The following is a 14,003-nucleotide window of genomic DNA, read 5'->3' as shown; positions in this document are numbered from 1 at the left end:
GTCCTTTCAAACAAAAAAGACATCGTAAAACTTGAATTCATATATCTATAATCATTTTATTATATATATTTTTGGAAGGGAGTGGGTGTGGGTGGTGTCTTAGCGAGACGAAAAATTAGGAAGCAAAAGAGTCATGATGAGTTTCATTTTCCGTTTCGATTTAAAACAAGATGACCGATATTTTTTCACTTGCTAACACGATTAAAGTTCAGTTAATTTCGATGCATAATTTGGAAGCTACCATTGTAACTTATTAGAATTGACAAAAATAAATCAGTTCTTGAAACCATTGCTTTTTATCTGAAAACTCCATTTATCGACTATAAAAATTTCGTCCTAATAGTGTAGAAGCACCAATTTTATTTTTTATAATCTGGTAGATTAATGGCCATTCGATAATAATCTAGTGAAAAAAAAGGCCAAAATAAAAAATTACATGCGCCTGGGGTTTCTAAATAACGTTATCATTTCAGCACGGTCCGTATTCTCTGCAGAAGTACGCCATGACCAGATTGCCCGTTGTCCATCAGTTTCGAATTAAAAAAAAAAAAACAATAGATTCCATTTTTTCCATTGTGCTTCTACAGAATTTGAACCAAATGACAGCAAACTAAACGCAGGGTTAAGTTAAGGGTTAAAAACAGATTCATATTCTGCAAAAGTAACCATTCCGATAACATTTTCATTTAAAAAGACGACTTTTGAAAGTTTTTGAGTATGCTGAGAACGAATATCGCATTTAAATTTTTCGCAAATAAGTAGTTTTCCGGATATTAAGCAACGTCATTTTTTATATTATTACTGGTAGCCATCTTGGTACGTACGCGCGAGCACGCGCGTACTTCCTCATGGTTTCGTTTACGCGCAAGAGCACGCGCTTGCGCGTACCAAGATGGCCACCACCACCAGCAATAACATAAGAAATGACATTAATATCCGGAAAACTACTTATTTCCGGAAAATTTAAATGCTATATTCGTTTTCAGTATACTCGAAAACCACTAAAAGTCGTCTTTTTAAAGGAAAATGATCAGGTGGAAACCAGGTAAAATTTTTATTTATAATACAGAAATCAGCGTAGATTAAATTTGGCAACATTTTGGGAGCTAAACACTTCAGCTATAATCGAATAATTGTACTTGTTAAGATGGAGTCGACAGATCGATATTTTTAATATGTCGTTGTAAGCAAAAAAAAAAAAAAATACAATATTACGTACTTAATTGTCATGTCGAAAATAGTAATATATCCAAAAAATTACGAAAATTCATCGAGTAAAACTGCTATTGTGTTTTTAGTTTTAAAAAGTCTATCGTTATAGACAACAAATATTGCAGTCACCAACAAGTAATCTAAAATATTTGAGTTATGCCCCCTGTGTGTAGACTCTTACTGTTTATAACGTCTAAGAAAAATGCAATTTTACCTAATTTTCCGTAAAAATTACTTTTAACTATAACTTTTTATTCAATGATTTTTCGTAATTTTTAGATATATTACTAGTTTCGACATGACAATTAAGTACGTAACCTTGTATTTGCTTAAAGCGACATATTTAAAAAAAAAAAATCGATCTGTCGACTACCAAACACAAATCTCATTAATGTAATGTATTTATTTCTTTTTATTTCAGGGTTAATAGATTTCCATTTTCATCCTTTGGTTAAAATTGTCGGCGCTTCTACACTATTAGGACGAGATTTTGTAGTCGATAAATGGCGTTTTCAGATAAAAACAATCGTTTCAACTGATATTTTTTTTTTTTTTTGTACTCATGCAATGCATGAGTCATGCATTTATTGATCCGTGCTGAAATAATAACGTTATTATTTAGAAAGCCATTCTTAACATGGGGACGGAAGGGTGCTGTACTGCTGTCTGTACCTATTTTATACGTTCACCTAACAATTTAATAAAAACAGCTATCGTAAAACTTTAATTAAACTTGAAAATACCATTTTAAAAAAATAGCGCGGATACTGCACCAGTGCAAGTGCACCAGTGTTATAAGCTTGGAAAGACAGGGGGTCGAATAATTCACGCCTCCCATTTTGTAAATGTCTAATAATAATTAATTTAGACCCCGATAAGTACATAATTATTTACTCACAAATTGAAGAGAAAAGGTTAATACATAATATATTCAAATTTAAAAAAAAAAAAAAAAACATAGTGTTCTTATAGAATTTTACCTGTAAAGTCCGAAGTTCAAAACCTTTTTTTAAAAAAACACGTTTTTTTTTTTTAATGAAATCTTGGTCCTTGCTCCTTTAATTGAAAAAAAAAAATTAGGGCTTGAATTGCATTTTTCGAGGAGTTATAAGCTTGGAAAGATGGGGTGGAATTATTCGCTATTTTCACGAAATTTCTGACACTGCTAGTGCACCAGTGCACCAGCACTTTTTTTTTTTTTTTTAAATTCTAATAAATTATAATAGTAGCTTCCAAATTATGCAGTCGAAATTGCCTGAATATTACTGAATTATTAAAAAAAATTCTTTAATCGTGTTAGCAGGTGAAAAATTGCCGCCATCTTGTTTAAATCAAAACGGAAAATTACCTCCTTTTTTAACTCTGTATTACGATCGTTTTCATCAAATTCTTTCTTTTTTTTTTTTTGTTTTCTTTAATAAATAATTTTTCACCTTATGGATTTTTCGTAATTTTTTTATATAATTATCTGAAAAATACGAGGAATACGTAAATACCATTTTTTTCTTCATGTGAAATTCAGTATTACGATTTCCGAAATTTCGTCACAATGGTGTAGAAGCGCCAAATTGTCTGTCGCCCAAATTGCGGTGCTTTTTACCGTTTAGCATTCTTAAGCAAATTTAGAAAGCCATTCTTAACATGGGCTTTGTTAACTCCTACGTTGCGCGGACGGAACTCTCCTAAAACGAAAACGGTACTGGATTCTGTAGTTTACAATCCATTCTGAAATAATGACGTTATTATTTAGAAAGCTATTCTTAGCATGTGGAGGAAGATGTTAACTATTCTGTACGATTTAATAAACAAAAGATACCATAAAAATTGAGTTTAACTTGAAAATCGTGCATTAAAAAAAAAAAAATATTGCACGGTCCGTATTCCTGCATAAATACCATGAAAACGATTTGGTTGATTAAACTGCACTAATGTGCAAATTTCCGTAAACGAAGCTGTCAATTTTAAATTTAAAAACAGAAGATTGATTTTATTTTTAAAATATAATTTTTTTAATAATTATTTTATTATTTTTATTATTTTATAATATTTATTTAGGTTCATGAAAATTCCTGAAAATCAACAATAAACAGAACCAGTCGATAAATTGTCCGATTAAAAAAATGTCCGTAATTTTAAATTAAAAAACAAAAATTCATTTTTATTAAAATAATTTGTTTTATTTTTATATATTTATTTATTTTAATTTCTGAAAATTAACAATACAAATAATGAAAATAAGACAGTAGTTAAATAAATGCCCTATTAAAGAATGTCCGTAGACTAAACTGTCCATGGTCCAAATGTCCATAATCAATTTCAAATTTCAAGAATAAAATAAATTTCATTTTAATTCAAATATTTCGCCTTTTTTTCTCTTTTCTTTTGTAATCTATTTAGATTTTTTAGAATTTATTCCTGCAAATGAATCCAAAATTTTCGGATGTTATCCCCCCCTCTCTTTTAATAAAATAAGTTGAATTAAAAACACAAACAAAATACGAAAAATTAATTTTCTTTTTTTTTTTTTTTTTACTTACGAAAATGCAATTCTGGATCCCAAAAAGGCAGTTTTTCTTTCTTTTTCGCAATCGTAAAAAAAATCCTTCTATCTTTTTTTTTTAAGAGTTGATAAATAACAAAAATATATCGAAGGACAGGACAATGCTCCCCTTGTTGTATCGCTTGAATTCCGTAAATATTTGTCCTGTTTTTTTTTTGTTTTCGTTTGTCTTAAATTTCTTGAAGAGAGAAAAATCCAGCCGACTTTTTAGAAAACGGTTCGGAAAAAAAAGCTGCAAAATTAGAATCTTGTGTAGTGTACACACAAACCTGTGACGTCATCGGTTTCTGTGTTTATATGTACCACGTGCGCCATTTTGCGTCGACTGCTAATTTTTTGGAGTTGGGGAAGGCTTGCCTTCTCTCTCTCTCTCTCTCTCTCTCTCTCTCTCTCTCTCTCTCTTTTATCCTCACTTTTCTATCTGTCTGTCTGTTTGACTGTCTGTACTCTCCTTTTCTCTCTCTCTTTCTTTCTCACTGCCTGTCTGTCTATCTATCGCCCACTCTCTCTACTTTATAGCTGGAGGATCAGAGAGGGAACTCTTTCTCTCTCTCTCTCTCTCTCTCTCTCTCTCTCTCTCTCTCTCTCTCTCTCTCTCTCTCTCTCTCTCTCTCTCTGTTTCTCTCTGTCTATTTCTCTCTCTCTGTCACTCTGTCTCTATCTTTCTGTTTCTCTCTGTGTTTCTGTCTCTCTGTTTCTCTGTCTCTCTCTCTCTCTCTCTCTCTGTTTGTTTCTGCCTCTGTCTGTCTGTCATTCTTTCTCTCTTTCTCTCTCTCTCTCTTTTACTGTTGTTCTCCTCAAACTGAAGAGTAAGGGGTTACTGTGATTGGACTCAAATTCATAGTGGGGAGTTTGGCAGCAAAATATTGGCGGCTAAGTTTTTAGGATGTGGGGGGGGGGGGCTTATCCAATTTCTTTCTGTCTTGCTTTCACTTTTTCTTTCTACAAGGTGGAATGATAAAATTGTCATCCTAGAAAAGATGACATGATTCCATTTCTGCTTCACGAAAACCAGTTTTCTTCTTTTTTTTGTTGCAGACCATCTACTAGTTGGCCAGTTGTGTACAAATCCCAAGAGCAATAGGAGCTTTCTATCATGTCTTAAAGTGACACAATGTTCAACGAGCGAGATCAGAGATGCACCACTGTACAACTCATGCTCTTTACTGATCCAAGTTATGGCAACAGGACCATTGCCAGCACCTTCAAAATGCATTAGTGGATTGCCACGAATAACAGGGGCATGCCCAGGGTGATGAAAATAAATTTTCTGGTTACAGTTATGGTTGAAAGTAAATATCAAAGTGTACCTGGATGTGCTGATGACTGTGGTGATCTCCTGGTGCAATCAGGTGGCCACTGGCAGACCCTCGGTATCGCATCAGAACTCAGCGCTGGCGCACGTTCAAAAGAGATCCAGGCTTGGCTTCAGGAGTACTACAACTTTATATCCTTCTCGCACTGGCCCCCTTCTCCTCCGATCTGAAGCCGCTGTACAACTTTGTTTGGTCATACATCGGGAACATCACCAACATAACCTCCTACAACACCAAAGCCAGCTTGATCACTGCCATCTGCTGAGTATTCGCCGAGCTCCAGTGGGTTCCAAATCCGTACTGCAGCGGTGATTGAGGCTGAAGGCGGCTACATTGAATGGATGTCAACTCTACTACATAATCAAGTTACCTGAATTCATTTTTTTTTAATAAAAGTTTTAAAATAAAGCTGTAGTGTTGTTTTCTTTAGGAGCGACAATTTTATCGTTCCACCTTGTATTTTCACTTTTTTATGGACATGTCCATCGTACGGATTTTTTTTTTTTTTTTTTTTTGAAATAAAAGAAGTACCGCATTAAACGCGGAATCATGCTTGGACAAACTTATTTTTTTTTAAAAAGTTCTGGACCCATATCGAGGTGGTGATTGAGGCTGAAGGCGGCTACATTGTATATATGTCAGCTCTACTACATAATCAAGTTACTTGAATTGATTTTTTTTTAAATAAAAGTTTTAAAATAAAGCTGTATTATTGTTTTCTTTAGGGCCATAAGCGAACAAAAGTCCGATCAGAATAATTGATACAATTATTTTAGAATTTGGACTGAGGGCAAATTGAACATAATTTGTGGGGGATAGTCACTAAAACCTCATTCTGGCTGGATTATGTTTTATCAATGATGCAGAATCATGATACGTACCAGTAGAAAAAAAAAGTTTTAGCTCTTGTCAGCAGACTAGAATCCTATCAGATGTTCATACTCGGATGCTCGGATTTTCTGGTAACACTGGATGGTCTGCCACTAATAAAACCAGGCAGGCCTTGGAAAATATTAAAAACTAGCGGGGGTACCCGGCGTTGCCCGAGTGTTTGTTTCCGGGACGGGACGGGGGAGTTTTAAAAAATGTTATGGTAGGTAAGTAGGAAGGATCAAACCCGGAGTCATGAGTAAAGTAGGAAAATAAAGTGTGAAAAAAAAAAAAACATCTGCAACGTTAACAGTTCGGCCACCAAGAAAAGTCCATTCCAGTTGTTTAGGAAAAAAAAAAAAAAACGACTACGTGAAAATATAATGTGAATTGTCCAGCACGCTAACCACTGCACCACAGAGCACTGCAGCTTAGTTTAGTGATTTTAAATAACTTCACATGAAAGAACTACGAAGCCAAACCGGTGTTCTCTTCTCAACTGTTCCTTGTGAACGATCCCCAAACGGTGTTAAGTGGTGGCAGGGGGAGGAGGAATTTATTAGAGAGAAAATATTTTACCACTTCCATTGATCTTAACCGATTTTGGCCGTGACTTCTCAGCAGAAAAAGTATAGAAATCTAAGATTATCGAGGAATTTGAGAAATAATAAGCCTATAACACACCTCAGATATTGTTCTGCCGTTTGTGCATATTATATTTGCATGAAATATCTTGATTTTTAATCCTATTAAGGTCAAAATCAGGCGGGGAAAAAATGAGTTCATTTTATTTATATAGAGATTACTTGATGTGAATCAAAGGTTGGAACTACGGGAAGAAAACACGGAACACGGATTAGGTGCACAAAAGATATATCAGACGCCTTCAAAAACTTTTTTTGTACAGGCATTTAAAATTATCATAGATTCTTGAAAATTCAGTATGTTATTGCTATAACTTTTATGAGATGACTGACCAATTTTTATAATTTCAGCTTCAAATGAACAGCTACAACAAGAATTGGAATACACCCTACTAAAGCCTGATTGTCACAGTTGGTGAATTTCAAAAATGCCATCTAGACGTGAGGACACTTTATAGTCCAGACCTTGCTCTCTGTGGCTTTTGGTTATTCCCTAAGCTCAAGAAAAACCTTAGCGGCTTTCATAATGAGACAACTGAGGAAATGAAAGAGGCTGCGATGAGGGTCATTGACACGCTCACATGAGAGAACTTCCATGGTGACTTACAGAAGTTGTTGGAACGGTACAAGTGCATTGCAGCTGGAGGAGATTACTTTGAAGAGGACTAGAGTTTAACATCTGGAAACCTATTGAATGCACCTCGTATATAATAAAATTATTTCCTGTGTAAGGTAAAATATTCCCCTGTAAAAATTTTTCTGTTTTCATCTTTTTTTTACGGAAATAAAGACTATTTTAAGATCGGATCTTTTCGAGTTTTGATACTTTTCGGATGAATTTTTGTACAAAACCTATCTGAGAACTTTGCCAGATAGATAAATTACTTTTGTGCAAAATTTGCAAAAGAAAGGCTCAGCCATATTGGAACCTATGAGAAAGGAACACACACACACACACACACACACAGACACACACACACACACACAAAGTGACTTTTATATATATATATATATATATATATATATATATATATATATATATATACTATTATATATATATATATATTTATTTCCACTGCCAGACAACATTGCAGCCAGCAAGAGCCACAAAAGCCAACAATCGGAAGTCCAAGACTCGAGTTTCACCCTCATTTGGGCTCATCAGTTAGACACATCCGAACTCAGGATTCAGGTTTCGAATCCTGAGTTCGGATGTGTCTAACTGATGAGCCGAAATGAGGGTGAAACTCGAGTCTTGGACTTCCGGTTTGTTAGCTTTTGTGGCTCTTGCTGGCTGCAATGTTGTCTGGCAGTGGAAATGATTATATATTCTCTCACACATTCTGAAAATATATATATCTATATATATAAATTCGTATTCCTGTCTGTTTGTTTGTTTGTTTGTTTGTTCACAATTTGATTTATATACACTAAAGTTTCCTTAATTTACTCTTTCATTTATTTCTATATATAGTACGATCCTTGCAAAATATACAATTAAGAGATCATGTCATTTGCATATTACATTAAGAAAAATCGATTTTATTAAATAGCGGAATCTTAATGTTACAAAGTTGAGTGTGAGATCTCTCGTGAAGCTTTCTTGCAAATAAAAGAAATTAGCAGCAAATACATTATGGAATTAGAAGGGACAGCCCTAACAATGACAGCTAAAAACAACAATATTTACAAATCTTTACAAAATACCAAAATACTCAGCTCTGATTGGTTAATTTCCAACAGTTTGATTGGCTATCAAAATCCAAATTTGACAAATCAGAAATGACTTGCTGTGGGAGCCGGGCACCTGCTATGTTTACGTTTAAATAGTGAGGAGCCATGCTGATCAAGGGGACTGCCTCGAGAGAGCTCGGTGCACGCCACATGAATCCCTGTCAGTTGAGAACCCAACTTCAAAACCACAGAGAGCAACAAACTTTAACCCTGGCCAATTTGGCCACGGATCTCGACTAAAACCAAGAGATGAGAAGTACTACTTCACCGGTCTACCACCTGCTAATACTGACTTCCACACCAGACCACTGGTCAAATCCCCAGCCTAAGGATCAACAAATCCATTGAAGGTGCTACTACTAGATTCTGCTACTATGACGTACACAAGGAGACTTGACAGCTTGCCCAAGAGATAAAATGGCTGCAGACAAAGAAAATATTGCTAACTGGCAGACGACAAATCTGTACCAGTACCGTAAAGCACAGCTGAATAAACGTCCCACCTAAACGTAAGAGGAACATCATTTCAATAACAAGCAGACGACAAATGGCTAAGTTGCTTCCCTTAACGTTTCTCATTGAAAAACAAATTCTTATTTTCTGAGATTGTTATCAAAACCACCCGATGAAAAGAATAATACATATTGACATATTTCATCAACAGCAGACGACAAATCTGCTGTGTTGCTCACCTTAGACTTTTCTTATTAAAAAAAAGAAAAAAAAAAAAAACTTATCCTTCGATATTGTTATCAAAAATAACACCACAAAGAATAACAATTATTGACATGTTATATCAACAAAGAAAGACGCAAATCGCCAATAAAGAGTATACTAAAATTAATAACTAGGTGTATCTCTGGAGGAATTTTTGACACCCCTAACACAAAACTGCGAATAAAATATATAAAAAAAACTCGTAATTTCTCTTTTTAAAGTGGGTTGTTTATTTTTCTTTATGTGATATACTTCCAAAATAAACTATTTAAGTAGTTTAAAAAATAATAGAAATATTATTTTTTAATTTTTAAAAAACGGTGTTTACAAAGAGCCAGTGCGCGTTCATGCAGCCATTTTTTTTTTTACGTAATGAAATCAATTGAATTTTACGAGTTAAATTTTTTTTCAATTTTTAAACTTTAAAAATCTATCAAAACTTTTATATTGGGTCAATTTTTAAGATATTTTCAGGTTCAATGTGAAATTTTATGCTCTTTCCAATAAACCAAATATATTCTAGACAAGTGTTTTTTTTAATTCACCTCCGACCCATTTTGAAATGTCTATTAAAATAAAAATAATTAATTTTCTCACCCCAAATTTATATATCACAAATTGAAGATAAAAGATCAATAAATAAAATAAGCTAATTTAAAAAAAAAGAACAGTTATTTGCAAATTTACCTGTAAAGTCCAAAGTTTAAAACCTTATTTTTTAAAAACAACGTTGAATTTTTTTTTTAAGTGAAACCTTATAATCTTGTTATATTGTTCAGAAAATTTCGTACAATTAGGACAATTCTTTCTATTTCATTCAATGTATTTTTTTTTTTAGATATTTAAAAAAAATCACTCGATAAAGAAGAAATAAAATACATTAAATCAAAAACTCATGTATTTCTTTAAGAGAATAAAAGCAAAAAAATCGGTAGAGTGTTTTTTTTTAACGGCAAAAACTGATAAGTGAAATGGGATCATTTTCACCTACGATGACTTGTATTTGCTAACTTTTGTTTACAGCACGCAATAGAAAGAGACATTAATTCTGGCGCTTAAAACCACCGAAGATGTCAACTTGAAGAAAAGCAGACATTTGTCTCCCTTTATTTCAACTGTGAAAAACATCTGATGTCACAATTTTAGAATCCTTGCTTAAAAAAAGTATTTTATTTAAAAAGGATATGGAATATAAAATATAAATATGGATAAATTCTTAACAATGAAGAATGGAAGTACCCATTGATTAATATTTTTTATAGGTAAGTGATTTTTGGGGATTTATATATATATATATATATTATATTCGAAGTAAGTTAAAATTTGTTGATTTCCTTGAAATCTTTTTTAAAGAAAACCGATTAAAAAAACAAATATTGCATAATTTGTTATTAAACCTGTTATTTTTTTTTTAATTTGGTCTTTGTTCCTTTAATTGAAAAAAATTAGGGTTTGAATTACATTTTTACAGTAGTTATAAGCTTTGAAAGATAGTAAGTCTAATTATTCAAGTTTTTATCACACATTTTTAATGGCAATTTCTGACACTGCTAGTGACCCAGCGTCGTTTAACCCCTAAAAAAAAATTAAGACCTACTATTGGAGTGCCTAATACGTTAAAAAAACCATAAATTATATGAAAGAAGAAATTTTGAAAACAAAGATAATTAACATTTTAGAGTGGGGCATCACTTTTCTATATAAATTTAACATAAAATGAGCACCCACTTTTTGGCCACAAAGCATTCAACCAGTCATGTCATCTCTAGCATTTTTTCAAGTTTGGCGATCGAGGGGGGGGGGGGCAACAATTTCTTTTTTGTTTTTTTGGCGGGGGAATTACATTTGAAACATAAAATAATGATTAATTTAATGAATTTTTATGAGACGATTCTGTACTTTCACCTAACAATTTTATAAACAAAACGACCCCCAAAATATGACAAATTCAATGTTTTTGGAGGGTTAGGATTATATTAGAAACATAAAATGACGAAAAATTTCACTTAATTGTTTTTGGAATTAATTTTTGGTAGATCTTCATTTTTTTTAGGGTTCTGCCTACTTGGCTAATTGTTTTTTTTGGGTTTTTTTTGCGATCGAACGGGCATTCGCTGCTATTTTTATTGAAACAAAAGTTGTAATGATTTATTTTTAATTATTTTTTTTTTCGGGGGGGGGGGGGAGTTTTCTTTCCAGTGCTCAATATCCGGAGAATAGTTTCTTCTCTTTGTATCCCTTCTGCCGAAATATCTGGTGGAGAGTAGTTTGGTAGAGATTATTCTGCAGACAGAGACAGACAGACGCAGACAAGGTCACTTTTATACATAGATTAAGAAAGCAAAGAACTGATCTTCCCATTACGCAACAAAATGTAAAATGCAACTAATCTAATTCTTTACGAACGTGAAATGCAAATTTGTGGATTATGGAAGGGGAAGCGGGGGTGGCGATAGAGAGGCAATCAAATGTTTTTTGAAGAAGTTAATAAATCATAAAAACAGATTCAGTTCTTCGAATTAATTAACTCTCAAAATAATTATTTCATATTAGTCTATCTATCTATCTATCTTTATCTCTATCTATAATATAAATCTCACCTGACTGTTCAAATGTATGTATGTATGTATGTATGTATGTATGTATGTATGTATGTATGTAGTCACGACGTGCACGTAGGGTTGATTTGTCTGGGAGAAGCACAGTATGACGCTAAGACATCTGTGTGCTTTTAACACACATCAACACCAGACCTTGATCACTATGTATGTATGTATGTATGTATGTATGTATGCATGTATGCATGCCTGTATGTATATATTATGTATGCATGCATGCATGTATGTATGTATGTATGTATGTATGTATGTACGTATGTATGTATGTATGCCTGCCTAAAACTTGTGACAGAGGCGACGGATTTTCATGAGATCAGTATCGTTTTGGAGTGCGACCCTTTGGACGACAAATATCGAAAAATTGGCTAAAAACATTAATTCTTTCGCCCTCAACTGGGCACTTTCCTACAAGGAGAGGATCGCTTTTTTCGTTGATATTTTCGAAAATCATCCCCCTCTTTTCGATTGACTAGCCTTAATTTAAACCTACGTCACTTCCGGTCTGGCAATGGATGCAACAGCAAAAACGTCACTTTTTTTTTCGCATTCTTTTCCTCCTTCATGGTACGGGTTTGAGCCGGCTTGCCTACTACAACTTTTTTTTTCTGCTCAAAACACACCTGCAAACACCCGGGCAATGCCGGGCACCCAGACTAATCTTTGTGTGCGCGTGTGTCCGTGTGTGTGTGTGTGTGTGTGTGTGTGTGTGTGTGTGTGTGTGTGTGTGTGTTCCTTCCTTCCTTCCTTCCTTCCTTCCTCATAGGTTCTGAAATGGCTGAGCCTATCTTTTGCAAATTTCACACAAAGGTAATTTATATTTCTGGCAGTGTTCTTAAATATGTTTTGTACCAAAATCCATCCAGGAAGTATCGAAAATCAAAAAAAAACAAAAAAACATTTCTCTTAAAAATGGTCTTTCTTCTCTTATAGATAAAAAAGAATTTTAACATGGGAATATTTTACGTTACACCGGCCAAAGTTACACCAGTGTAATGTAAAATATTCCCCTGTAAAATTCTTCTTTTTTTTATCTATAAGAGAAGAAAGACTTTTTTTAAGATAGTCAAGCCTAAATATCAGCTGACGTGATATTGTAAACAAACACAGATGGAATTTGATGAACGACATTATCATTATTATTTTTTTTTTTTTGTATTTTTTATAAATTAGTCCACTGGGCAAATTATTCCTTGTAATATATAATATTCACTGGAAGGTTGGTTCTATAAAAATGTTAGAGAGCTCTGTGTATGTATTTGTTTATCTAATTAAAAAAAAAATTTGGGTTTGTATTACTGTACACATAGATTCGAAAAAGTTGTCAAAAAACAAATATATAACAAATAAACGTTATCAAAGGCAAGATAAGTTACTTTTCTACCTAACTCGATATATTTATCGTGTTTTTATTCAATGTAAAATGTTTATTCAGCTCGAAAACCATACAGTGTTTACCGATGTATTGGAACATTCAAGATGGCGTCTTATTCTCTCTTTAACACGGTAAGTGTGGGAAAAGATGTTATAAATAAAAAACCGGATAAAATACTGTTAAAAACTCGCTCAATATATGTTACCGTGACATAGGTTGACATATATTCGGCGGGTTTTTAATAGTATTTTGTATAGTTTTTTATTTATAACACCTTTTTCCATACTTACGGTGTTAAAGAGGGTGTGAGACGCCATCTTGAATTTTCGAATACATCGGTAAACACTGTATGTTTTTCGAGCTGAATAAATATGTTATATTGAATAAAAACACAAAAAATATATCCAGTTTGGCAGAAAAGTAACTTATCTTGCCTTTGATAACATTTATTTGTTATATATATGTTTTTTGACAACTTTTTCGAATCTATGTGTACAGTAATACAAACCCAAAATTTTTTTTTTTGTAATTTCACTTTGATGTAGGGGGCTACTATCAGGGACATAAGTTGCAGGAAGATGTAAAGAGTTGAGCAGCAAGATATTTGTTCACATTACACTTGAATTTCTGCATATCAGTACAGTTGGGGAAGCAGGAAACCAGAAGATAATTCCTAAGTCTAGCAGTTCTGGGGAAGAAACTATTAGAGTAAAAGGCCTTCGTACATCTAGGGATCTCTACTGTGTAGGGGTGGGACTTTGCTGCTTGTCGAGTTTGTCGGGGGTATTTTCGTTGATGGTGCACAAGGGCTTGCAGTTCGTCAGAGCATCTACCAATTAAAATACTTGTAGAACAGGCAAAGGGATGCAACATTTCATCGATGGGACAGGGGCTGAAGTTTAGATGACAGTTCGGAACCTATCATGGTGGCGACTCTCTTTTGGATCCTGTCCAGGAATT

At 33.5% G+C, this 14,003-nt stretch overlaps 1 protein-coding gene across 1 annotated transcript in view; it reads right to left on the bottom strand.

Moving 5' to 3' along the window:
- Positions 1-3,887, bottom strand: part of LOC145268829 (ras-specific guanine nucleotide-releasing factor RalGPS1-like) — a 333,592-nt gene extending 329,705 nt beyond the window's left edge. The window contains exon 1 of the mRNA XM_080124486.1: positions 3,750-3,887. The gene's annotated coding sequence lies outside the window, so the exon portion shown is untranslated. The remainder of the gene's footprint in view (positions 1-3,749) is intronic.
- Positions 3,888-14,003: the final 10,116 nt, after the last annotated feature.

This window comes from Euprymna scolopes, chromosome 44 (assembly GCF_053919585.1).
Source record: "Euprymna scolopes isolate OS-2025 chromosome 44, ASM5391958v1, whole genome shotgun sequence".
Classification (NCBI taxonomy): domain Eukaryota; kingdom Metazoa; phylum Mollusca; class Cephalopoda; order Sepiida; family Sepiolidae; genus Euprymna; species Euprymna scolopes.
Note: the sequence above shows the minus strand (reverse complement) of the source record. Positions and strands in the feature narration are given on the sequence as shown.